The sequence below is a fragment of the Halichoerus grypus genome, chromosome 9 (genome assembly GCF_964656455.1).
Source record: "Halichoerus grypus chromosome 9, mHalGry1.hap1.1, whole genome shotgun sequence".
Lineage (NCBI taxonomy): Eukaryota > Metazoa > Chordata > Mammalia > Carnivora > Phocidae > Halichoerus > Halichoerus grypus.
This window is the reverse complement of record NC_135720.1, coordinates 108,347,124-108,373,137: the sequence shown is the minus strand read 5'-3', so window position 1 is coordinate 108,373,137 and position 26,014 is coordinate 108,347,124.

Below are 26,014 nucleotides of genomic sequence, written 5' to 3'. Positions count from 1 at the left end.
ATCAGGACTCAGCTTTTATAGCCAATTCTCTCCACTTGCTGCTTCCTCACCTGCCTTCCCCTCAGCTAGAAGCAGATGGATGTCTTAAACCTCCAAAGCCATCGCCCATCACAAGAACAAGTCCTGGCTGGAACTCCTCTCCAGGTGGTGCCAATCTCAGCCTTAGGACCCCTTGGACCTTGTGCTGGGGGTCTGTGTGCCCCTGCCTCACTCAGCTTCCCTTTAAGCTCTGTGGGGCTCTCTCTCTCTCTCCCTCCCTCCCCAGCCCCAAGCCTCCCAGTCACTGGGTGGCAGATGGCCAAAGACCTTCACCACACCATAGGTCCTGGTTACAACCCAGTTCTATGGGGTTCCTGGGGCTGCAGACAGCCAGAGATGATTCTCAACCTTGATAGGATTCTAGGGACAGGAGCCTTGGATTCAAGTCTTTTGGATTCCTCAGCAGAATCTCGTCCCCTGAACCCGGTTAGAGTCACTCCTCCACCTTGTGGCCATTTCTGGAAATGCACCCGGGGAAGGCCCATTTCTGAAAGGTGCTTAGCTCAGCAGATGAGGAGGAGGGTAGGGGCTCAGAGATGAGGATGTTATTGATGTCCGTGAGGATGACAATGGGTGACAATGAAATCACCAGCCTCGCTCCACCTTCTGCTCACATCACCTCCTCAGAGAGGCTTCCCTGACAATCCTATGAAAAATAATACCCTCCCATTACTCTCTACTCCTTTTTATTGTGCTTAATTTTTCTGCAGCCCTTATCCCCACTTAATTTATTATTAATTTTTAAAAACTGGTTGACAGTGTAAGCTCCATGAGGGCAGGAACTTTGTTTGGTTCACCGATGTATCCCCTGTGGCTAAGAGTGCCTGGCATGCTGTAGGTGCTCAATAAATAGAATTAATAATGACTCCTTCACCTGTGCCTGTGCCCAGTGGTCCTCCAAGCCCTGACCAAGGCCACACACCCCTCCCCTGCAGGCACAACTTTAGCCTGGTGCTGGGAACCATCCCCATGGTGGTCCAGGAGATTGAAGGAGCCCTAGGCTCAGCCCCAGCCAGCCCATGCTGAGCTCGACCTTTTTGGTCAAGCCCCTGTCTCAGCTCTCACCTTTGGTATGTGCATCCTTCAGTATCATTTCCTGTGTCTGTGTGCCTTGTGGTCATGGTGGCTTCAACTTCCTGCCCGCCTGCCCACTGTGTGCCAGGCCCTGGGGTGGGCGTCTTGTGTACACCAGAGCCACGTGCAAGGTGGATGTTAATTACCCTCGTTTCTCAGATGACAAATGAGTTCAGAGAGATGAGGTAATGTTGCACGTGTGATTTCTGCCACCTCAGTGTTTCCTCTGACTGCCCCCCCATGGTGCTAACGGGTGAAACACATAAAGAAAATTCATGTGAAAGAAGGAAAAAAGTGTTTCCAAAATGAGAGATTTTAGAAAACACTGGGGTAAACAAAGCAGGAGTCTCCATGCCAGGACTTCTCAGAACCTTTAAAATACTCACGTGCTTTGTACCCTGCAAGTGGGGAGTCATGCATGGAGAGCACAGCGTTCCCGGACTTACTTGGCCTTTGGGAGCCCGTTGTCCAGGAGCCTCTTACAACATATGGCTTGGAAAACAGCACCTGCAGCCCTCAGGGCCCCCATTGTTCTGAGCAGGAATGTCCAGGGTTGGAAGGGAAGGAGCACAGGGCCCCTCCAGGATGTATCTCCTGTGATCCAACAACAACCCTATCAAGGAGGTCTCCTTACCTCCATTTTCCACATGGGGAAACTGAAGCTCAGAGAGGCAAAACAAGTTGCCCTAGGCGGCCCCACAGAGATGTGAGGCCAGTGGAGGGTGACTCTTCACCATGATGAGGAGGGTGGAAAACCTCGTGAGGCTTCCCGGGAACCCGGAACGCAGATGTGCGGCGGGTGGGAAAGGAGTGGGGTGGGGGGGTGCCCCAGGCCCCTGAGGGGCGCCCCGAGCCCTGACAAGCCAGCGCCTGGGACTCGGGCCCTCCACATTCCCTCGGTCCACGTTCTCCGGAAGTGCAGGCAGTTTTAATTAAATGCTTCGTATGGCAGCTCATTAAGGAGAAAACAGTTGTTCTATTTCTAAGTAGCCTCAGGACTCCTCACTATTTTTACTGCTTGAACAACCTTGCAGAGTATTTTATAGTGTTTGAACTTGGTATTGCCTCTGAGCCAGGCGAGACCTCCAGGCCCCGGGCTGAGAGACCATTCTATCTGCTCCAAGGACCCCTTCCTCGGTGCCCCAAGGCCTCACCTCCCCCACCCACACCCCCACCCCCGGGCCTCTGGGACTCCTGCCCCCCACCCCCCCACCCCCAGCATCCTTTTCATTACTGAAGTTCTCATTGCTGGAAGTTTGCTTCAGTTCGGAGCTCTGATACACACCATTTGGTGGTTTTGTTCCCTGTTTGGTTCCTGGTGCTTTTCTGTGAAACAGCCTATTACCAATATTAGCTTATCCTTACACAGCATTAGCCATGGGCCAGACTGTTCTAAGCTCTTAGTTATACTAACTGCCTGAATCTTCACAACAAACCTGTGAAGTAAGTACTATCGTTATCCCAATCGATGGGGAAACCAAGGCAAAGAGGGGTCAGGTTCCTTGCCCAAGATCCTAAACTGCTCATTGGGAAAGCCAGGATTCAAAAGCAGGGAATCTGGCTGGAGAATCTGCTGTTGATCACTCCATTATGCCATCTGCTAATAAACTCCCGGGCTTGTCCCTGCCCTTGTCAACTGTCCCCACTCAGGGGCTGTAGCTCTGCCACCAAATCCAAGCCCGGTGATGACACCTTGGTTGGCTGCTTGCCTCTGTCTCCAGCCATCACCTGACCCTGGATTGCCATCACCTGTGGCATTTTCCGAAGGTGGTGCAACAGCATCTCTCATCCCATATGCTCTTCTAGAACCTTCTCACTCCCCTTCCTCCTTGAACCAGGGCAGATCTTTGTGACTATCTCAGCCAACAAAGGATAACAGAAGTGGCACCATGTGGCTTCAGAGGTAGGTAGTAAAAAAGTCATGCACTTCTGCCTTCTGTTTGGGGACTCGGCCACCATGCTGTGAGGGAGTCTGAGTGACCGGTGGAGAGACCCACATGGGGAGGAACTGAGGCCTCAGCAAGCTCCTGGCTGACAGCCAGCACCAATTCACCAGCCAGGTGGGCCACTTTGAAAGTGATCCTCCAGCTTCCGGTTGTTGAGCAGCCCAGCTAATGCGATGGGGAGCAGAGACCAGCTGTCCCCACCAAGGCCTGCCCAAATGGCAGCATCCTGAGCAAAATAAAGGCTCATTTTTAAGCCCCCAAGTTTTGGGGTCTGTGACTGTCTCATAAAGCACTTTGTGACGGGGTGATCCTCCCTGATGCAGCGTATTGTAATACTGGCATCTGTCTGGCAGACCAGACCTCCCCCTGCTTCTCTGTCCCCACAGTTCCACAAAGTCTTCCCTAAAAGTGAAAGTAGAATGGCCAATGCTTTTCTATCCACCCATCTCACTACAGGGAACGGGCCAATGCTGGGCTGGGTCCAGCTGCCACCGGTTCTCCCAACAACCGAGATCAAGTCTCTTCATGCCATGGACCTGGGTTCTTAGGCAGTGAGGTCAACTCAGTCTATTTTCTAGTTCACAGATTCTCACTTCAGCAATACTCTTCTGCTATTTGTCTCTTCTACTGAGTTTTTTATTTCATTTATTTGTTTCATTTATGGAAGTCATATCTAGTTCTTTTGCAAATTGGTCAATTTGGGTAGTTCTTCTCTGCTTCGCCATACTTTCAGTGCCCATTCAATCCTTTAAACCCATCAAACATACAACTTTTGTCCTGGGTATCTGATGATTACAATAGTTCTTATTTTTGGTAATCTGATTTCCATTTTGTTGTTTCTGATTACTCTTGCTCATGGCGGCTTGCTTCCTTGTGTGTTTGGTGATTTTAAACTGTGAACTCATGTCCTTTGCAATTTTATCTGAGAATTCATTTAAATCTGTATTTAATGTGTGTTCTTCAGAAAAGACTTGTGTTTGTTTTTGCAAGTCTCCTGAGGGAGCCATTAATCCAGAATTGCTGGCAAATTTCACATAGGCTTATTAGATTAAATATGAATCTTCAAGGACATGCCACCCCATGGCCACATGTAGCTCTTTTCAGGTCCCCTGAGATCTCCTTTTCCTCTCTTCTAATAGTAGAAGTATTTTGGCAGAAAAGTGTGCTTCGAAGTCCCACTCCCATTCCAGTGCCCAAGTGTGTGAAGATTCACTGCATTTTAACCAAAGGCAGCCTTAGGGCACTGGGTACCTGTGGAGGAGAAGGGGCCACCAGCAATGGAGGAGTAAGAGTTAAAACAACCAAAGGAAACAAAAGTTAAAATTGTTGTGATAAAGAAAATTGTGGGTTTGTTCCCATTGCAAGAAAAATATTTTATGTGACTACCAGCTAAAGTTGTTTTCTAAATGATTTAACAGCTCTCACTGCCATATCAATAAGTTGATTATAATTGAGACAAAAATTGGTTAACTTTATATGTATACATTACATATGTACATATATATACTTTAGTTACTGTAGACCCTAAAAAGCAATTCTCAAAAAACTCTTGGCTTCAAATACCTTAACTAACTCAGATCTTTCAGTGGTTCAGCGTTCTTACCCACCTAGTTCGTCTGCACATGTGTGGTGTGACAATCTCTGTATTATGGCAGGCGTATTAGTTATGGGTTGCCAGTTAATGCTACCTAACAAACTACCCCAAAACTCAGTGACTTTAAACCGTGAACATCTAAATAGTGGGTCTTTGTTTAACAAGACTGGGCTCAGCTGTCTGGGTCTTTTGGCCTCAGCTGGATGTACTCACATGTCGGGAGGTGCACTGGCTATTGGCTGATACGGGCTGGCCTTAGCTAGGACTGGGCTGACTTGGTTCAGCCCCACATGTCTCTCATCCTCCAGCAGGCTGGCCTGGGCCTGTGCTCGTCACAAGGGTAGAGGTGCAAGAGGCACTTTTTCCAGCCTCCTTCATGTCTCCCCACAAATATCTCATTGGACAAAGCCAGTCACATGACAAGCTGAAAGCAAGTCAAGGGACAGATATTTCTCCACCCAGGTCAGTACACACAACAAAGTTAGATGACAAAGGGTGTGAATCGAGAGAGACGCAAAAAATTGCAGCTAAATGATTCGGTCTATCACAGCCCGTGTCCAGGCATCCCTCTCAAAGGGGCCATGTCAGACAGCTGGTTTAATGGGCCATCAGCGTCCTGCAGGCCCTGGGGCAGGGATACACAGAACTCTCCTTTTTCTTCCCTCAATTTTATTTGGTCTTTGGCTTCAGAGTCCAGGTGTCTCACTCTCTCACTACACACTTGCCCCAGGTGAGAACTGCTGGTACAGGATTTTAGATCCCTTTAGATTTTAGAATTTTCTGAGACCACCAAGGAAGATAGCAGTCAAGCAAGATCAATCTTCCTGGGGCCAATGGGTCCACTCCCAACTCAGGCCGGGGCAGCTGCTCAGGACTCTGGGCATGTTGCTAAAAATAACATGTGGCTAGAGTTCAATCACTTAAAAACCGAACATCATTTCTTTCCTGCATTAACTGAGGATACCTTAAATAGATGACCTGGAGAGAATCTATCAAATCTTCCATTTGTCAATACCATGCCAAGGAAAGGAGCATAAATCAGAGAGCAATTATAAGAAATTATGTAGGGATGGTATAAAGCTCAAGGTCAGGGGGTCAGACCTTCCACTTGCCTTCCATGCAGCTGAACCCATGCCAGAGCTGGGCAAGCCACATGTGCACTTAATAAGGACCACTGGCCGTGGCTTCAAAAGCAAGGAGCGTGCTTGTGATGGTTGGTGCAAAGAGAAGGTCCAGGTGGATGGAGCTTGAGAAAGGTTAGAGGGAGGCCCTCAAGGGCTTTTGGTGTGAACCCTTCACGTAGAGTATATTTGTCAGGACTATCTCAGGAGCTAGTGACAGAAACTTCACTCAAGGCAGCTTAAAAAGAATGAGGGATTTATTGTCTCCTGTATCCAAATAACTTAGAAGGCCAGCAAAGAAGCTGGCCTGGAACCAAAGACATGGCTGTCAGCAGCTCTGTCTCTTTCCCTCTCTCTCCCTTCTGCTCCCCAGCTCTTCTCGGGGTGAACTCAAATCTCACTGACCTTTATACTTTGTGTTGTAGATGGAGGGTAGGGAGTTGTTGAGAAACTGATCAATGACCAGCTCTGAAGTGGCCTTTGTCTGGAAACCTTGTGACCAGAGAGGAAGGGGCTCTCTTTTCCGAGATCCTGTTTGAAAAGCTCCTAGGGAAGGCTTCTGATTGGCCAGGCCTGTGTAATGTGATCAACCCTACGCTGATCTTGGACTTGGGGGTGTGGGGGCAGGAGTGGGATCTGTGATTAGCAGTCCTCACCAGAACCACATGGTTCACAGGAGCCTTTCCAGAAGATGAGGAACAAACCATACATGTCCACCATAGAGGGCACATCATTCTAGCACAAGGGACCAGTACAAGCTTTGAAGGCAGGCACATACCTACATGTCTCACCTGGCTTAGGGGTGAAGAGCACAGGGACTCTCTTCCTGAGAGGAGACTGGGCTGAGGTGAGTGAAATATGAGTGGTGGAGTGAAGTAGACAAGAACTATTATTTTCTTAAGTGTCCTAACAAAGTGTGCTTTTCAAGGAGCTTGACAGGTATTTTAGGTCTCACACTCACTACCTGAGGGATGTCTTCTTAGCCCTCATTTACAGATGAAGAATGCTGAGGCCCAAAAAAGGGCAAGTAGGCAACCCAAGGTCAAACAATGGTGAGGTGGGCCCTTGAAACAAGTGTCTCTGACCCACCCCTCCCAAATAATCTAATCATACTGTGAAAGCAATCCCACTGCTAGGAATTTACCCTGGAGAAATGAGGGCTTGTGTCCATAAAACAGCATGCATAAGAATGTCCCCAGCAACTTTATTCATAATGGCCCCAAACTGGAAACCAGTGATGTCTATCAACAGTAGAACGGATACATACTTTGTGGCACATGCACACATGGAATACTACCCAGCACAGAAAATGAACACACTGTTGTTATACACAACAACATAGATGAATCTTACAGATATTTTGTTGAGTGAAAGAAGCCAAACACAGAAGAAAACATACTGTATGAGTCCATATATATTAAGTTCAAGAGCAAGCAAAGGCAATCTTGGTGACAGAGATCAGAATGGTGGTTACCTCTGGGGTGGGCTAGAGACTGGGGAAGTGGGGGACCAGGAAGCCAGGGCAGGAGGGTGCTGGAAAACTGTATGGTTACACAGGCGTACCCATAGATAAGAATCCAATAAGCTGTACATTTAAGATCTGTGTACTTTATTGTATGTATACCATATCTCAATTTAAAAAGAAATAACTCTTCATTCACAAGTTTGATTGACTGAAGTTCCAAGCCCTTCAAATCTGCATTGTTCTTCATTTTATTATTAATTAATTAATTATTTCAAACAAGAACCTGAGGATTCCCCTTCCAGTGCAAAGTAAAAACCCCTATTCATTTCTCAGTGTATCTCCCTGTAGGTGCTTTAGAGAGACCTCATTTGAGAGACACTCTGGGGTTCCACTTTCTCCTCACTTCAGCTCCCAAATTCCAGCAAAGAAAGCCTTGAGGTCCAAAGGGTCCTCCTCCTTTCCTGGGCTTGACCATCAGGGAGAGTTGGGCTTGGGGATGCCAGCTCTCAGCACACCATCCTCCTGAGCCAGGTAGCTCTTGTGTGGTCAGGAGGAGCTGAAGCTCCCTGAGGGGAGTGGGGAGGGGATGCCTGGCTGGGGCAGGAATGTGGAGAGATCAGTCCTTCCACAGCTTCTCTTCAAGGAGGACCATCAATAGAAACATCTCCATAGAAGGTGGTGGAGCCAGACACAGGACCATGTCTACAATGGCCAGAATGCAGTGAGAAAGAGGCTCTGTCTTGGGCTTGCATCACAGCCTGGTTAGTTCCTTACTTACCCACTGGATGACTTTGATCCTGCCCATTTCAACTTCCTCACCAATCAAATGGACCCAAAATACCAACTCATAGCATTATCTTGAGTTAGAAATCAAAAGAAGACTTTACAGAAGGGCTAATCTATTCTGTATACTATGTTTTGTGTGGATGACAAAAAACAAACCCTTCCTCAAGACATTTTTGTGCTATAAACTAGAAACTTATCTTGATATACTGATTTTCTTAGAACAAAATACATCCTTGCTATCTTTCATAAAATGGTCATATTAAGCTTTCAAATCTACAAGGTCTCTTAAAGTGACTGGTAACTACTAAGATTGTGCAGTGTACAACCTGAACAACTATATGCTTGCTGGATATGAAGCTCTATGCATATATAGGAGGTTGGCCCTATTTTTTCTGGCCAGGAGACTTTGGTTAGCTCCTTCATTCTTACAGGGAATTATTCTTGCTATGGACCAAATTGTGTCATCCCACCCACTTAATTCCTATGTTGAAGTCCTATTTAGAGATGAGGTCTTTGGGAGATAATTAGATTTAGATGAGGTCATTAGGATGAGGCCCTCATACAGGGATTAGTGCCCTTACAAGAAGAGGAGGAGACACCAGAGCTCAATCTCGGCCATATGAGGACATAACAAGAAGGTGGCTATCTGCAACCCAGAAAGAAGGCTCTCTCACTAGGAACTAACAGTGCTAGCACCCCGACCTTGGACTTCCAGGTCCTCTAAGAAAAAATTCCTGCTGTTTCAGCAACCTGGTCTATGGTATTTTGTTATGGCAGCCCATGGTGAGTAAGACAGGTTTTGGTACCAAGAAGCAGGATGCTGCTATAACCAATAACCTAAAAATGTGGAGAGGACTTTGGGTAATGGGAGAGACTGGAAGAGTTTTGAGATGCATTTCAGAATTATGGGTGATTCTGGTGAGAACTCAGACAGAAGTGAGGAACATGTCAGGGGAAACTGGAACAAAGGTGGTCCTTATTAGAGAGTGGCAAAAGACTGGGCTGAACTGTCCCCTTGGACCATGTGGAAGGTAGAGATTTTGAGTGATAAAACTGGATACTTAGCTGAAGAGATCTCTAAGCAAAGCATTGGAGGAGTGGTTTGGTCCTTCCTGAATGCTTATCGTAAAATGCAAAAGAAGAGAGACATACTGAAGTAATTGATCAGCAAAAAGGAAGCAGAACTTGAAGATTTGAAAATTTCTCAGCCTATCCATATTGCAAAAACTGAGACATCTTGTTCTAAAAAGAACACAAATGTGGCTGAGCAGCCATTTGATGAAGAGATCACGATGGACTCACGGGCTTAACAGGCTTTGCAGGAGAAGCCAGGAGCAGAGGTGGGATTACACCACAATGACACGGACAGCTTGAACTAAAGGTGACAGAGAAAACAAGATGAAATAAAGGGAAGCTGTTGGACTTCTGAGATGATCCTACAGGACCACATCATTGAGCTGCTTGGCTGTGAGCATGCGCTATTCATCAAGAAGAGGGAAGATGGACCTGGAGGCAATCCAGAGACCACCAGGGCCACTGCCTCAGTTTCAATAAGCTAGACAGTCCCTGGCCAGAGGCCTACGGCCCAGGACTGCCCCGCAGATATGTGGGGCCAGGAACAACCTGTGGAAGCTTGGGGGCAGGGCTGCCCAGAGTCTTGGAGACATGACTCCCACTCGGCAGAGCTGCAGAGGTGGGACCCCACTCCAGTGGGTCCAGAAGGTAGAGCAATGAACTGAAGAGGATTATTCCCAAGATTTAAGATCTCGTGGAGTTTTCCTTCCTTGACTTGTTTGGGACCCTTTACTCCTTCCTTCTTTCCTGTTTCTCCATTGTGGAATGGGAGTGTCTCCTCCTGTGCCGGGAGGCACATAATTTGTCTGGATTCACAGGTGCACAGGAGAAGGGTTTGCCTCATGGTGAATCATACCTGAGTCTTGCCCATGTCTGGTGTAGATACTCAGATGAGACTTTAGATTTTAAAGTTTAGAGTTGATGCAAATGAGTTAAGGCTTTGGGATGGAATGGATATATTTTGCATGTGAGAGAGATATGAATTTGGGGGGCAAGGGGCAGAATTCTATGGATTGACTATTGTGTTCCCTCCAAATTCACATGTCGAAGCCCTGATGTGATGGTAGTTATAGGTGGGGCCTTTGGGAGGTGGTGAGGTCATGAGGGTAGAGGACCATAATGAGATTAGTGCACTTATAAGAAGAGGAAGAGACAGCAGAGCACTCTCTCTCCTGGGTGAGGACACAGCCAGAAGGACACTGGCTACAAGCCAGGAAGAAGGCTCTCACTAGAACCCAGCCATGCTGGTACCCTGATCTCAGACATCCAGCCTTCAGAACTATGAGAAATAAATTCCTATTGTTTAAGCAACCCAGTGTATGGTATTTTGTTATGGCAGCCTGAGCAGACTAAGACAGTTCTAATTATCTGTTAAAGTAACTATTCCTGAAGAATATACTGATAACTGCTCAAGTTATTATCCCTCTCAGGGACATTTGAATTCTAGAGTCTAAACCCACATCCCCAAGAATGAAGTGCCCATGCTGGGCCTTAGAGCAGTGTTATAGTCAGTGGGCAGAGGTATTTGAGGGAGATGGGGAGCTGCCACTCCCCGAGACAGCTTCCCTTCCTCATCATTCTGTGCAGCAGGCACTCTCTTTGCCCACGTCTGAAGATGGGCTTGGCTCTGGGTTCTGAGGGTCTGCTCTCTGGGAAGGAGCCTGGTCCCGTGGGAGGGAGGGTACTAAAGTCCCTGAAGCAGTTTTCCATCTTTGCTGCCTCCCTCTGGCTGTAAAATTAGACCTGCCTATTACAAAGAAGCCATCTGGCAGGTGGGAGGAGTGGAGAGTGGGCTCTGACCCCTCCCAGGACACCTGGCATAGAGACAATAAGGAAAGTCATCTGGTGGGTTTCTACATATCTCCTTCCCCTGCAGTTCCTGCTTTAGCATTTTGGGAGGAAAAAAAAGAAGGCATTCTGGGAATGTGAGTGGGTCCTGCTAGGAGAAAAGCATGGCCCTTGTAGGGGCTGGGTCCCTGGGGAATCCATGTTCTCCTGAGCTCTGTGGGGTTCTCTAGCCAGGGCTCAGGCCAAGCCTCTTCAGTTCCTGTTCATTTGGTATCTCCCATGTGTCCCCCAGTGTGTGGGCTGCAAAGAGACAAAAACATACAAGAAAACACCCCCCCCCCACTCCTGCCGGGGGTTCACAGCCTGCTGTGATTTGTAGACAAGTCATTACCAAAGGATGTAAGGAGCCCTGTGGGAGACATGACAGAAACATGGGTGCTAGGGGAATGCAGAAGAGCTCAAGGAACTCCTCCTTGATGCTCAAGGAGGGCTTCCAGAGGAGGTCACATTTGTACAGGATAGGTCAGAGTTCACAAGGCAGAGGGTGGTGTGGGTACAGATAAGAGGCATGGGGTTGGGTTTGGCACCTAGGCAGGGGCAAGGGCAAGGGCGTGGAGGGCCTATGGACGGTTCTGAGCTATTTGGATTTTATCCAAAGTAGGTATTGGGAGCCAAAAGAAGGTTTTCAGCAAAGGCAGGGGGTGACTTCCCCCATGAGGAATGGCATGTGCTCATCTGAAACCTCGGCTCTCCCAGGAAGGACCAGCAGGGGTCTGAGCCCTCAGACCCTCCTCCTTGGGGCCTGGCTCCCTGGGATGTGGCTGATAGCTGGGGACTTGCAAGTCCCCACTAACCCTGGGCCATGTTCTGTGTGGGTTTAGGCCCATATTTGCTATAGATTCTGAGATACCTTCAAGTCATTCTGGAAACCTTTACTGCAGCTTCTCCAGTCACGGCTCAGGAACTGAGAGGTCACCTCAGTTGGAGAAGGAGACTGGGAGCCCTAGAGTGGGGAACAAACCCTGTCCACCGTAAGAGGAGGGTGAAAGGGAAAGATGCAGGATGGCAGCACCAGGTGCATCTCTTGGCATAAGGCCAACGTCAGAAGGGTACAGCAGCATGGTAAAGGCCAGTGTTGGCCATCTAGGGACCAAGCAGGGATATGGGCATGTCTCTAAAGTAATGGTCCTTGATTCTCTGTTTATTTATCTTTGGAATTGATTTAGGCTTACTGTGTTGGTACCTAAACCCAGCATTAGTGCCTGCTGCGGGGGGGGGATAGTATCCCTTTGTGGGGAAGGGATAGTATCTCCCCTAAAGAGAATGTTCTTACACTCCTTTTCTGTCTTACCTAGAAGTGTAGAGTCCTCAGTCAGACACCCAGAACTCTGAAGGCAGTTCTTAGACAATCAGAAGGGAACATCCTTCTCTCTTTGGGCCTCATTTTCCTAAATCTCAACCACTAGGGGGCTGTTGTCCAGGCAGGAGCTCTCGGCATAGGAACCAAGATGGCACCCAGCACAATGACACTGGCATGGGGTGGGGAGGGAAGGGGGCCAGGCCACTTGAAGGGGGAGTGTCCCTGTGAGCCAGATTGGCCAGTTGCCTATAATGCTTTGCATTTTCTTTTTCTTATCATATCCTTGATTTTCCAGTAAAGCCTTGTTTAACTGTCCCAGCCTAGGCAAGGAGGAAAGAAAATGTGGCATGTTTGGAAAATAGCCTTAAAGGAGGCATGGTGCTCCCAAGGCCAGCCAAGTGGTGGTAAAGTAATCATGGGGAGAACCAAGGACGGGTGACTCTGGGGGCAAGAAGGAAGTCTCAGGTCTCACTGCCTTTCCTCCCTTGGTAATTTGCTCTCTCAGACCTGTTCCCTTGGAGGAACCCAGTTGGTTTAATGGGAAATTAATGGTTCTTTTGTAATCTTAACTCCTGAGACTCCAGGAACAGGTAAACCTTGAAAGAAGAAATCATTAGTTCACATTGAGGAAGTAGCAGAGCTCCCCCACCTACCCACCCACTAGGCTGGAGGTCAGGGCCAGAACTGGGTCCTAGGTGGGGCAGGGGTGAAAAGCAAGAGGCCAAAGGGCTTCAGCCATGACTATACCAAGTCAGGGTCTCAGACTGTGGAACATGGCTTTCATACTCCTCTCTCTCTCCTAAAGATGTCTACAGAAAATTATACACACACACATAAAGGAACCCAGGCACGCACATGCAACACACATTCTCAAGGGAACATGCCTTCTTCTCTGCTCCATTCCCAACAGACGGAGCTGCACCAAGGGACTTGGACTTCCCAATAGTCTTGCAAAGAAATGAGCTTGACTTTAACTCCATTACCAGGGCTAATCTGTCCCGAATCCCACCTGATTTACACAGGAAGTGGGTTCATTCATTATGGATGGTGTGTGCACTTTGCAGACTCCTCCAGAAGAATCCGCTAAGCAGTGTGCAGCAACACTTCCCTTAAGCAAAGGGAAGGGGCTGAGACTTGTCTCCCAGGAAAAGGTCCGGCCTGAAGGAGAAATGGCTAATATGATTCCTCTCCACCCCTAACCCCCATTGCCCAATGGGCAGCTCTGCGCCTTTCCTTGCTCTGCTCACGGCCCCTGCAGGTGAGCTCATGCCCGTGGCATCACCTTCCCCGGGGCAGCCCTGAAGCTATTTTGTCCATAGCCCTCCTTGGTTTACCAGCTAGGGAGGCGGAAGTCTCAGGGAATGCCTCTGGAGGGATTAGTTCTAGGGCAGTGGTTCTCAACCTTCAGGGTACATCAGAATCTTCTCGAGGGCTTGTCAAAATTCAGACTGCAGCAATACCCTGAGCTGCTGACTCACAGTTCCAGTTGGGCCTGAGAATTTCAATTCTAACAAGCCTTCCTGTGATGTTGATGCTGAGGCTGCTGGTCCAAGAACCACACTTTGAGAACCACTGGTCTGGCTCCTTACCTGGCACCAGAACCACTTTGCAAACTTCCTCACCGGTAATGCTAGAAAAATACACGAGCTTCTTCCTCTTAGATCCCTTTTTCTGCTCACCACCCTTGACCGTGCTTTATTTACTTGTATGTCTGCCCTGCCAGACTGTCAGTCCCTAGAGAACAGGACAGGTGTCTTAGTTACCTAGGGATTCCCAAGCGAAGACTTGGTAGTGCTCACACTGCTGAATAGCAGTGGATATCTCTCCGGGAAGAAGTGGCCTTGGGATGGAGAGGTTCTTGAAGAGGGGCTAGTATTTTGTAATTCTGTATATACTGCTATCTTGTTGGGGGTTTTAGAAGGAGAATGACTCATGGATTACTGCATGATTAAAAAATTATGTCAAGAGAATGAGAAGACAAGCAACAGACTGGGAGAAAATACTTGGAAAAGATGCACCTGATAAAAGATTGTTATCTAAAATATACAAAAGCTCTTAAAACTCAACAACAAGCAAGCAATCCAATTTAAAAAATGGGCCAAAGACCTTAACAGACACCCCACCGAAGAAGATCTACAGATGGCAAGGGAGAAATGAAAAGATGTTCCACCTCATATGTCATTAGGGAAATGCAAATGAAAACAATGAGCTATCACCATGAACCTATTAGAATGACTAAAATCCAGAACACTGACAACACCAAACGCCCATGATGGTGTGGAGCAACAGGAACTTTCATCCATTGCTGGTAGGAATGCAAAATGGTAGTCTCTTTGGAAGACAACTTAGTAGTTTCTTCCAAAACTAAACATAGTCTGACCATCCAATCCAGCAATTGCTCTCCTTGGTATTTACCCAATGGATTTGAAAATGTATGTCCACATACATCTGCATGTGGATGTTTACAGCAGCATTATTCATATTCAGCAAAATATGAATAAGCCATCAAGATGTCCTTCAGTAGAAGAATGGATAAACAAACTGTGGTACATCCAGACAATGGAATATTATGCAGTGTGAAAAAGAAATGAGCCATCAAGCCACAAAAAGACATGAGGGAAACATAAATGCATATTACTAAGGGAAAGAAGCCAATCTGAAAAACCTACCTACTGTATGTTTCCAACTCTATGACATTCTGGAAAAGGTAAAACTCTGGAGACAGTAAAAAGATCAGGGGTTGCCAGGGATGAGTAGGCAGAGCACAGGGAATTTTTTTCAGGGCAATGAAAATGGCCTGTAGGATACTGTAGTGGTGGATACATGTCATTACACATTTGTCCAAACCCATAGAATGTACACCACTGGGAGTGAACCCTAATGTGAGCTGTGGACTTTGGGAGATACTGATGAATCCGTGTAAGTTCATCAGTTGTAACAAATGTACCCCTCTGGTAGGGGAATGTTGATAATGGGGAGGCTGGGCATATGTGGGGGCTGGGGTATATGGGAAATCTCTGTACCTTGACTTCAATTTTGCCATGAACCTAAAACTGTTCTAAAAAATTAAATTAAAATAAAAAAACGAATGGGAAAAAAACTATTCCTTTGACTAAAGCATCGTCTTTAAAGATACTAACTCTGCTGTCCCACACCCCCACTGAATCCTCAAATGGGTTTGGCTAATAGCATCACTAAGTGCCTGGTGCTACTAGAAGACCTTTAGATACACAGATTTATTTCGTCCTCAGAACAGCCACGTGGTGTGGATACTATTTATTATCCCTGTTCCCAGATGGAGAAACTACGGCACGGGGAGGTTAATTATCTTTTTCAAGGTCACATGCCTAATTAGCAGTGGGGTTGACACTCACCCCTGGTGGACTAGTTCTGGGATTTGTGGTCTTGACCTCTAGGAAGGCTGTACCACCTGTTATGGACACCTTGAGGATGTTCAAAAGATGGAGTCTTATTTATTTACACTTAACCCACTTCTCTCTAAAGAAGATTTGAGGGAACCACTACCTGATTTTCTTATCCAGAGCTTAAATTGCCTGGAAATGTTACCTTAAATTAAATTTGTGCTAAAAACACAATACAAAAACATGAGCTGAAGCACATGGGCTTACCAAAAACAACCACAAAAAAAGTCGCCAAAGTAGACGTGATCAATGGCTTCTGGGATTTTCTGTTCATATTGGTTTCTCACTGATTACTGGCAGGCACGCAGCAGCAGGTGCCAAAAGGAGAGGAAAAATTTATGGGGGAAAACTTTAAATACAGAACACTCTATTCATTACTTTGATTTGTTCTGTGCATTGGGAAAAGAGCTGCATGATTCGATTTCAGCGGAGGAACCCCTTGGCCCTGCTCTGAGAACCTCTGAATTCCTTATCAGTGGAGCTTAAAGCTTCTGGACTGGAGCCTGTTTCAGAAACATCAGAGGAGCTCGGCCCCCACCGAGCCTCACTGAGTCAGCATCTTCAGGGGCTGGGGAGGGGCGGAGTCTGGTCTTTCTAGTTTATATAAAAAGGCACCGCAGGTGATCCCAAGGTGCAGCCAGCGTTGAGAGCCACCACCAGGAAGGTCCCTCAAAATTTTAAAGTTCTGAATCTCAGTCTGAAATCCCTCGGTTTTCTACTGTTTTGTGATCGTCTCCCTCTGCTGCAACCCCACCGCCCCGGTGGTGCTGGGTTGGTTTGGAATTTAATCACCAAGCAGAGCCCAGCTCCCCAGGGGGCTGCTTATTCACCACGTGCAAGGCTGGCGGTTTTATTTATGGTTTCTGATTTTATTTATTTGCCCGCCTCAAAGCTGTTCTTCTGCATACAGAGAACTCGGGCCGTCTGCTGCCTGCTGGCTGCACGGCCGGGGCTGCCGGGAGCTGGGCCAGGATGGATGACGGACATAGCCCATAGCATTGGCTGAGAAGCCGGTCCCCTTCCTGAGGGTGATTTACACGATGCAGCAAGGCCCTGCATGCACCCAGGCTTCTCCCTACCAGCTCTCCCAGCACAAGGCTTTGGGATGGATGGGGCAACACAGGCCTTGATGGCATGGGGCTCCTAGAAAGTTCTGTTCTAACTTGAAGGACTCAGCTGTGCCTATTTTCCCCTTTGCCTCGGGACCAACCTAGCCAGGGTTTATTCTAACCCATGTTTATCCCACTCCCCCCAGCTTTTATTGCCAAGGACGACTTTGGAGGACACAGCCCTTGGGAGGGTGAATGTCTGTGTTGGAGACCACAAAGAAGGGGTAGGAAGGAGACTATGGTTTGCACCCAATCTCTATTTGTCATATTTTCTACCTCACTTAATATCTACTTCCCTCTCCCCTCCCCCACCAGGGTCCTGCCAAGTCGATGGTGTATCAGTCTGGATCTAAATGGGAAAACAGAAATCAATTCAAGTACACAATGGAGGGAATGTATTGCAGGGCCCTGCTTACACAGATGTTGGAGGAGCCAAGAGCCAAATGGAGCGGTGAAGTAATTTAGAAATTAGCAACATCCGGAAGCCAGTGCCAGTTCTCGAGCTGGACAGAGAGAGGGCAGAGGAGCTGTTGACAGATCCTGGGAGCTGGGGTCACCAGCGACAGGGGAAGGCCCCGAGAACAGGAGCTGGGCCCTAGCTGCTCCAGGCGGTGAGAGAGGGGCCATCCCCTGCTGCTGCTCTCCTGACCTGCACTCCCCTCCAGGGAGACAGAACCCGCTGACCCGGCCAGCCCCTGGGATGCCCGGGAAGGGCAGGGCAGGGATCTGAGAACAACAGGCCCGAGATCAACACAGTGGGATCCCCAGACCACCCTGTGCTGAGACTCTGAGGCCCCTTAGCCAAGATCCCATCGCTGGTTCAGGTTGGAGCCAAGGTCTACACTGACTGCCCCAAGGATGGGACCCTGTCGAGGGCTTTCCCTGGGTAGGAAATATCAGGCTTCTGTCCCTGGCCCTCTTCTTAAGATCAAGAGCTGCTTTGAAGACGGGTGGCTGAAGAGAGAGTGTTGACTGTGGTGATGGTGACTCACTGACCTTTTCTCTCTGAGCTCCAGCCGTGTGTGTCAAGGTGGGAGAGACAATGTGATGTGTTCACCAATCCATCTCCTCCGTCTGAGCATGTGGCCAGGTGGTACCTCCCAGCCTCCCTTGCACCGACGCTGGGGCCATGTGACCAGTCCTGGCCCGCGGCGTGTGGGCAGCAGTGATGTGGGTGTCTTGTGGTCCAAGACACTTATAAGCAAGTGGGGAGGGGTCCCCAAGTTCTCCTTTCCCTGCCATACTAACCTGGATGTTGACATGTGTTGACATGATGCCATAAGATAGAAGGAGCCAGAATCTCTAGAGAGGATGGCTGCCCCGGAGAGTCAAAACCACCTGGGTGGCTCAGTCAGTTAAGCGTCTGCCTTCAGCTCAGGTCATGATCCCAGGGTTCTGGAATCGAGCCCCACATCGGGCTCCCTGCTCAGCAGGGAGTCTGCTTCTGCCTCTCCCTCTGCCTTTCCCCCTGCTTGTGCTCTCTCTCTTTGACAAATAAATAAAGAAAATCTTAAAAAAAAAAAAAAAAAAACCTACACTGGAATGCATGCATGAGATAAAAAAACAAAAAACTTTATTGTGTTAAGATACTGAGACTTGGAGGTTTGTTTGGTTTGGTTTGGTGAGTTGGTGTTTTTTGTTTGTTTTGTTTATTTACCACAGCATCCCTGGCATTACAGACATATAGTTGCTATATGCCATAATGAGTTCTCCCAGAGAGACCGCTAGCCCCCACATAGGCCCCCACAGGACCCCCGGACAGCCCTTGTCCCATATCAATGTTGCTCGCTAAGACTGAGCTCTCCATGCCGGCAGGCACTGCCTTAGGCCTGGCATTACCCCCGAGCCAGCAGAGTGGCTGGCACCAGGGAGGAACTCACTAAGTAGCTGTTGACTAAATGGATGGGTGAGTGAACTAATGAACAAACCAAAGCCAGTTAGGTGCATCTTAGAACTAGATCCTGGCTTATCCTGGGGCACCAGAAGGCAGACACAGTCCAAGAACGCCAGGATATAATTCAGGAGAAGCTTGGCAGATTAGAAAAACAATCCATTCAGGATGGGTGAAATAGAAGGCAAGGCTTTTAGAAGTTAAACACCAGCCTTGCCAATCCAGGAAGAGGCAAGGAGAAAATCCAAGGGGACCCAGGATCACAGAGGACACAAGCCTGGTAACATCCTCAGTGCAGGCCAGCCTACACCTCTGGGACAGGACCCAGGAAGGAGGAAGCAGCACATGCAAGACAGGGTGCGATCATCCCACTGCACTTGGCCTTCTCCCGGATCTTATTTTAGCTGTCACATTTAAGAAGGATTTGGAGGTTCTGAGGAAGAGCCAGAGCCAATAGGAGAAATGATGAAGAGTTGGGGCAAAAAAATAGAACCTGTAGGGAAAGCCTAGGGGAAGTGGGAGTTAAATGGCACTGAGGGAGCAGGTGGATGCTAACGAGCACCTCTCTAGTTCGGGGGAGGGGACAGAGCTCCCGGACATGGTTCATAGAGCAGCGAAGAGACTTACGTTCCACCCCAGGCAGTGAAGCTTGGTTGAAAGGGAGAGGTACATTGGGGAGGTAGGCTGGCTGCTCAGGAGGTCTCAGTGGGCCCCTCCTTGGCCCTACTGGCCAGGCACAAAGGGTGACTGGGGGCGTGATGTCCTAGAGGTGTGGAAAGGGAGAGATATCTAATAATGTCCCTAGTGCCATATGACAAGAAGGGAGGGGAGTCTGGCCAGCGTCTGCTGACTCTGGTTGATGGGTCCGAGGCAGGGGGGCTTTAGGGAAGGTCATGGAGCTGTAAGGGAGCCTCAAGGATCCCAGGATGTCCAAACTGGAAGGATACCGGGTGGAGCAAGAGGCTTTCAAATATGATTTCCCTGCAAGAGAAAACTGGTCAGGTCCCCCTCGCTGAAGGGCCCCTCTGTCCTCAGGCCTTCGCAAGCGTCTGAGCAGGAGACATGTCCTTCTTCCACATCATACACCTCCAGGGTCTCGGCGTCCCTCCCCATCTCAGCATTGCCCTGGTGCACCTCCACGTGGCTGCCTCCTTCTCTCCACCAGGGGGCAGTCTCTGGGATTCCTCTTGCTTTTCAATCACTTTTAAGCCAAGCCACAGCCCCTACTTGGGTCCATAGAGGAGGGCTGCTCCTGGCTGCGCTGGGGAAAGGGCTAACACAGCGGTCCCCCACTCATCTGCCTGCTCCTGGGAACGTTCATTGGTCTTAGGAGGGCCCCAGTCCCGCCTGACCTCTCCCTTCTTTCTCCAGTAGAGATGCTGCAGCCGCCCCTGCACCTGGCCACTAGAGGGCACCATGCCCTCACCACCACCCCAGCAATCCTGCCCTTTTCTAGTTCCCTCTTCTGGTAGACAAGTTGATTGGCCTTGGCCCAAAGGAACCAATGAGGATATTCCAGGACAAATTGAAGGAGCTTAAATCAAAAGGTGTACGAAAGCTGAAAGAGAGATAAAAATATGTGCCTGGCACTGTGCCAGGTGCCAGGGATTCAGAGACAAATAAGACCCATACCTGCCCACTTCAATGGGAAACAGGGAAGCGGGCAATGACTATGCAGTGGGGTGAGCCCAGGGAGTTCGAGCAATGTAGCTTGCCGAGGGAACACCCAGAAGGTGCCCTTACGTCCTGACCGGCAAGGGGCTCAGGGAAGATTCCTGCAGGAGCCAAGTCTTGAAGGGTGAGCAAGAAGTAGCCAGGTGAACGAAGGAGGGGCCTCCCAGGGAGTGGGAACAGCAGGGGTGGAGGGTCAGAGGCGTGAAAGTGTCCAGACTGGAAGGTAGGGTAATGAGAGCTATGTCATAGTCTGGGCAACAGGACCTGTTCCTCTCCTTGCTGGTTGGAGGAAACCCCAGCTATGCCACTCTAAGAAGCCTAGCAGGATTCCCCAGCCTTCTTGTCCTGCTTTCCAGCTGGGGGGAGGAGGATGTCCAAATTTGGGACATGCTGATCTCTGGTTCAGATATGACTACTATTCCCATTTTGCTGATGTGAAACCCAGGGCTCAGAGAAATTAAGGGAGCTGCCCAGGTTACAAAGTGAGTGAATGCAAAGTGAGACTCTAATGGAGGCCTTCTGGCCCCAGATCCTATGGTCTGTGCTGGGTAGGGGCAGGGATCTTGCCAAATGCTCTCTCTCCAATAAGACTGGCACTATTTTTAAGCAGATTTTTCTTTTATACAAAATTTACAAAAGTAATGCATGTTCATCATTTAAAAAAAATCAAACAATATCGAAATTCACAATATGGAGAGTAAAAGTCCCTCATAATCCCAATTGTCCCTTTCCAGATAACTGCTACTAACAGTTTGGTATATATACTTTTAGAGGCTCCCGTGGGTTTGCAAATATATGTTATTGTACATGTTCTAAAATGGCATTAGGCTTTTCTGCAATTTGGTTTCTTCCCTTAGTCATTCTTGGACAACTTTCCATACCCATGTATATTGCACTATAAGGTGGGATCTCTTGTGATCCCCATTGATCTAGGAGGAAGCTCAGGGAAGGTAAATTGCCCTAGGCACGCAGTCCACAAGGGACAGGCTTGTCAGCCCGGCAGGATCTGGGGCGTCCAGCGGGGAGCTGCCCACAGCTACGCCCGCCCACTCAACACTTTTCTCCCAGCAGCCTTGGCACCATCGTCAGATGCTGGGAATTTTTAGGAATGGATTTTTGTGTTATTTGTAATAGATCAGAAATATCCCAGCAAGACAGATTGCCTGAACCTTTTGGGTGGTTTTCTGTGAGCTGATAAAGTCCTGTCAGTTGAAAATCAAGGCTCATCCCTCTTGTATGTCAGTGATTTTTTTCCCCCCAGGAAGGCAGCTTTGGGTAGCAGCTCCTTTTGGGTGGGAGGTGGGGGCGGAGGGTCAGCAGCACAGACCTGCTGACCCAACCGCCTCCTGAAATAGCCAAACTTCTAACTGGAGAAGGCAGGCACCATCGGGATTCGACCAGGAGCATCCCTTCAATTCCTGCTTCTCAACGTGTGGTCCTGGCATCACCCAGGAGCTGGTTAGAAACGCAGGATCCCAGACTCCAATCCAGAATCAGAATCTGCATTTTAACAAAACCTCCGCCGGGATTCCTGTGCAGAGCAAAGTATGAGTAGCAAGTCTTTGGCAGCATTCAGGAGCCTCTAAAGCCAGTCCGTGGCTCCTTTTCTAGATGTGTAGCGGATGGGCTCAGGCTGAGAAACTTAATAAGAGCTAGCAATTACAGGGCAGTTTCTACGTGCCAGGCAACACTGCAAGCATTTTTGCTTGGATCACCTCATGTAACGCTCTGAGATGGGGTACCGTTACTATGCTGAGATGCAGAAGCGTTCCCTAACTTGCCTGCGGTCCCATGCTCACAGGCAGGTGAGCGGGGACTCCAAGCCAGACCCCCAGAATCGTAACCGCTACCCCAGGCTGCCTGCAGGAAGGGGGGAGACGGCTGACACAGAGCTGTTCTGACAGGCATCTCCAGAGCGGCATTTCTAAGCGCTTGCCAATACATCTTGTTTTATTCTTTCCCCTCCCTGCCTTCTGCCTCCCCGAAGACAGATCACCTGAGAGAAGCAGAGAGAGCTCAGCATTAGCATGAGCACTGCCTTCACAGAGATGCCGAGACCAGGAAACAAGAGCAGCACATTACATTTGCAAAACCCTTTCTCAGCCATTATCTCCTTTATCCTCCGAAGAACCAAGCGAGATGAGGCAGGTGTTATTATCCCCATCAGACAGATGGGAAAAGGAGGACAGACTGGCCGAGTGACTTAGCCAAGGTCACATAACGAAGCTAAGCTGAGCAGCTGGACCTCCTGGTGGCATTTCCCCTCCCCAGGCTGCCCCCTTTTTCTAGAAGATTCCATCCCAGTCTCCCCATCCTGAAGGCAGCCCATATCTCCTCTCAGTGCTTCCACAGCTCTGTGGGGAAACCCCATCCCTGATGGGGCCTTAGCCTCTCTCCCAGGCTGCCTCCTGCCTGAAGCAATTATAAATCACGGCACTTTCCCTTCATTCAGACCTGATGTTTAATTCATTGCTATGCTGGCTGCTTTAATGTAGAACATTTATTCAGTGGAATAGCTTTGTTTTGCCTCCCAAGCTTTATTCTGTTTAGAATACCCTTTCCATTGCAGAGGGAGCTCGCGGTTAGCCAGCTCCCAGGACTCTCCCTCTCCCGTTCCCCAGGAGCGGCCCATCTCTGTTTCCCTGCGGACCCACCCTGGGTCAGGTCCAGCTCCTGACAAGGAGTCCAGACTTTCCTGTCCTCGCTCCAAACACCTGATGTTTTCCATTTGCTCCCCCTCCGTCTCTCCCAGGCCACATGCCCAGTGTCATGAGCTGCCCAGCTCCCTGTCCCCTGGCTCCCAAACCCCACAGCTGGGAAGCTTAGCCCCCCTCCTGGTTTACTCCAGGTGGGCCTGCTCCTGCCCAGGACACAGGAAGTTAGAGCAGGTGGTACGGCTGTCATGCTGCGCCCTTGGAGCTTCGGCCTCATGCCATTAACACTTCTTCAACTACCCCCAGTCTAGACAAATCTAGAACCTTGGACTCCTGTCCTTGAATGCCATGCCAGGACCTTACCGTTGGTGATAGATCCCCTGGCTGATAATTTCCATTGTCCTGGATATATCAGCATATTTAAAGTCAAGGGAAAAGGGCAAAGACTACTAAGTGTCTATATAATATCCATTCTCCCCCTCTTTTGTAGTAACGAAACCCCTAGCTGAGCACCAGGTTTGAAAGCCAGCTACCAGATAACACTCTATTACCTAGTGTCCCTTGTAGCTAGGTGTATCCACGTGACTGGGTTCTGGCCAATGAGATCTAAGTGGAAGTGTTGTATGGGACTTCTGTGAAGCCTTCCTAAAAAAGGAGAAGTCACAACTTTCTTAGTCTCTTCTCTCTAAATTGCTAGTTGAAATATGGCTGCAAAGGCTGGATCTCTAGCAGGCATTTTAGGACCAGGAGGTGGAAGCCACATGCAGAGTATAGGGAAGACACAGGTGGAAGGAGCTCAGGTCCCTGACACTCAAGATCCACCCTGTTGGTGTGGTTGGCTAGTCTCTGAATTTCTCTTACAATAGCAATAAGCTTCTGAGTTGTTTTAGCTACTTTAGGTTGTATCTTTCAGCACAGATAGTCGAATTGATTCTTAAGTACAAAGACAAAGCCATTTCTTTTCCTGTTTCTTCACCTACCTCATGGGCTCGGCTCACCTGCCAAGCCTACTGCCTGAACCAGTTCCTGATACAACATTTATGGATGCGACACCTGATAAGAATGAAGGACAGGAGAGATACAGTGGAGGGAAAGGGGGCCTGAGACACAGAATTAAGAGTGCATGGGTATCATTCAACCGCTCACCGCACAGATGGGAAGACTGAGTTTCAGAGAGAATTAATCATTAGTCTTCACAGTCAAAGACTCAAACCACCCCTCCACTACCACTTAGAGCGAGTTTAGAAAGCCAACCTGGCCAGGGGCTGGTCCTGACTCTTCCTTTCTTCTCTTTTGAGGTGCATTTCTTTATGAAGCACGAGGCTTCTTGTCATCATAACAAAGCAGAGGCAGGGGAAGGAATCAGTCCTCCTTGGGATGAAGCTGCCTGCTAGGAGATGAGCTGCTTCTACCCTGCCTGAGGCTCGGGGAGGGCAGGGTCCATTTTTCCATACCCAGCTCCCCAGTCTGTCCATACAGGGTGATGGTTAAGCACAGGCTCTGAGACCAGGCTGCTGGGTTTGAATCCCAGCCTTACCACTGACTGACTGGGTGACCTTAGCAAAACTGCTTAACCTCCCCAAGCCTCAGATTCCCCACCTCTCCAAGAGATGATACTCTGTACCCACCTCATAAGGTTACTGTAAAGATTAGGTTAGTTAGTAAGAAATTAGTGTTAGCTATCACTTTTGTTTTCCATGGATTTGAGATTAAGGTCCCCATAGAGAATGTTGACATTGTGTTATCTTGCCCCTTTTCCACATTATCATGTAGTTCCTCCAAGGCGGTGAGGGGCTGGCTTATCGGCCTTTGTTCCCGAGAACTTAGAACAGAAGTGGGCACGTGGTAGGGATGCCAACAAGAACTTGTTGAATGGAGCTGGGTCGAACAGGATTTTCTCCTCGTTCTTCAGATGACCACCCTCTCCCCACCTCTGCCCTCCCTTCTTCCCTCCCTCCCTCTGGCTCTCTCTTGTTCCCTCCACCATCTCTCTCTTTCTGTCACACTCTTGCTCTGTCTTTCTTTCAAACACTTGCCTGGCCACCCATGCCCAGCACACACTGTGCTCTGTGCCCAGGTCAGCCCCCAGCTTAGCCCCGAGGACAGACACTCCAACATTAAGGCTTCATGGGACCTTTGCTGTCCCCACTCCCTTCCAGTTTCCTCACCCTTCAGATGAGGAGACCGAGGCCTGGAGAACCTGAGGAGGCTGTCTTGGCATGGCACCACCAGTCTGTCCCGGAGTTAGGAGTTAGGATTACGACCCAGGCTTCTCAACTCTTGGCCGATTGGTCATGTCGCTTCGACATCCTCTGAGGCCGACTGGTGGAAACATAGCAGGAGACCGTGGAATGTCTGGTGAATGAATGAATGAATGAATGAATGAATGAATTGTATCGGGATGGAGAGTTGCTCCAACAACACCCTTCTTTCCTGGAGCCCCCGGTGACCTGCTGGTTCTGGACAGCCCGTGGCCAGCGGGAACAAAGCGACTCCTGTTGCAACCCTATAGCCTGGTGCTAGCTCTGCGCCCCCCCTTTTTTTCACTACAGAAGTGGCCCACCACCCAGATTAAGGGGAGATGTCTTGACCTGATATCCCCTCCCCCAGTGCCCAGCCGGGGGCTCTCCTGGAGGGGCCCAGCCCCTCCTTCTCTGTCCTCCTCCCCGGCACCTCATCTGGGAGTTCCCAAATGCTACCTGGTACAGCAGTTTCTCCTTTAACTGGTCTTGTCTTAATTCCATCCCCCGCAATTGGAGCCTGAATAATGAGTTATTTCACAAGAAGATTGATCTGGGTATTAGGGCATCGTTTAGTTTGCCATTACAACAGCCAATTTTGGTTACATGCTCAGCTGTGAAGGGGAGAGGGACAAGCTGCTGGAGCTTTCTGAAACATGGAGCAGGTGGGTGGGATGAGGGGGTGCCCGGCCGAGGGGCAGAGGCTGCGGGAGGACCGGGAGAGGGGTCTGGCTGGCTTTAGCCATCTCTATTCTTGGAATATGATGCTGGGAAAGA